This window comes from Tupaia chinensis, unplaced genomic scaffold (genome assembly GCF_000334495.1).
Source record: "Tupaia chinensis unplaced genomic scaffold, TupChi_1.0 Scaffold000394_1, whole genome shotgun sequence".
Lineage (NCBI taxonomy): Eukaryota > Metazoa > Chordata > Mammalia > Scandentia > Tupaiidae > Tupaia > Tupaia belangeri.
The window spans coordinates 1,946,317-1,948,046 of NW_006159896.1; the positions used below are offsets into that span (position 1 = coordinate 1,946,317).

Genomic DNA, 1,730 nt, shown 5'->3' on the forward strand with positions numbered 1-1,730 from the left:
TGGGATCTTGGGCACGCACGCACACGCGCCCTGCGTGAGTTTTAAGCCACGGGGACCTGGGACACGAACCGCGGTCGACTACGTGGGAGTCCAGCGACATAGCCATTATGCTAACTGCTGGTTGCTGGCATCAGACTTTTTAAAGCCAGTTTTCTTTGGGTGTAACTCTGTCCTTGCCCTGCCCCGGCGCAGGTTGGATATCTGCTCATCAACTCCTCTCAACAGCCCCTTGAGAGAGGTACTGTTACCACCTGCATTTTATAGATGAAGAAAAGAAGGCTTGCTTGCGCCGTTGGACACAGGTAGTGAAGGTCGGAACGAGGGTGTAACTCCACCTTTCTGGTCCGTGCTCCTAGTGACTGGGCAATACATCCCTTTCCAGCAGGGCCAGGGCCTCGAGGAGGGGTGGTCTTGAGGATGCAGTAGGACCCAGTCCAAGCCTTCCTCCCTGGTGGGCAGAGGGCTACTGGTCCTTGGCAGTGCCTCTGGCCTGAGGCTTAGCTTGGAGCTGACTGATGAAATGGAAAGACTGCCCCCTTCCCAATCATCTGGAGTGTCCAGAGGTCCCAAGGTGCCCTGTGACCTGGTGTCCTGCCGGCTATCTGGGGATTGTTGACCGTATCTTCCAGGACTCCCCTAGCCTCAGCCCTGTTCCCTTGCCAGGAGAGCTGTGTGGTCTTCAGCTAGCCCTGGCCCTCTCTGAGCCTCGGTCCGCCCAATAGCCCTGATGGGCCTGGGACAGTCTGAGGATCCATACCACTTGGAGAGACAGGCATCTGAGCATTGCCAGGGGACAAGACGGGGAGCCCTGTTTCTGATCATCAGGGTGGGGGGTGCATCCTACTGGCTGCTCAGGGAGCAGTCTCAGCCCTCCCAGGCTGGTGCACCTGGAGCAGGAGGAAGGAAGGGGAAGAGGTGAGGCTGCAGGGGTTTCCTGGTGCCCTGTTCCCTGCTGAGCTCATGGGGACAGGAGGAAGGAGGGAGGAGGGGCCTGTAAATCCCAAAAGGAGAGCATCAGCCTTGCCTGTCTCCGACCTCCCAAGGAGCCTCAGGCTTCCGCAGGGAACAGCAGGGCCCAGAGAGCTCTGGGCCCTCTCCCTGCAGTCCATGTCACAGAGAAAGTGGAAGCCTGGAGAGAGGAGGGAGGCCCCCCCACACTTGACCTCCACCCCCTCCCCACAGGACTTGCCAGACCGGCCCCAACAGAGATAATGAGGACCCGTGAACATCACCTCCTGTGGCTCCTGTGAAGTGGGAGCCTCTGTTTGCTTTATTTGCCAGTGAGGAGACTGAGCGAGGGCACAGGCAGAGACCGAGAGTTGGAGCTTGGACTTGATTCCAGGCTCAGCAGCTCCTAGGCCCAAGCTTTTAAACACCAGACCACATTGCACCTCCTGCAAGTAAACTCAGAGCATTTCTATCGTTATTTCAAGCGACTTGCCGTAACTCTCTGAAAGGAGGTAATCGTAGCTCATTTTACAGGTGAAGACATTGAGGTTTTGTGAGGTTAACTACTCGCTTGAGATCGCACAGCGAGTTGAGTTGGGACTTCATTATTTTCATACTGATTGAGGTGTCACTATGCCCCAGACACTGTTCCAGGCTCTGGGGGGACAGCAGCGAGCACACAGACCAAGCCCTACCCTGGCAGAGCCCCCATTCTAGTCCAGGGGAGACAAGCAGGTGATAAACAAGACGTATGAGTTGTGTGGTCGGCTAGCAGGGAAAGC

At 56.8% G+C, this 1,730-nt stretch overlaps 1 protein-coding gene across 3 annotated transcripts in view; it reads left to right on the forward strand.

Moving 5' to 3' along the window:
- Nucleotides 1-1,730, forward strand: part of SH2D3C (SH2 domain containing 3C) — a 39,075-nt gene that overhangs the window by 5,698 nt on the left and 31,647 nt on the right. The window lies entirely within an intron of this gene.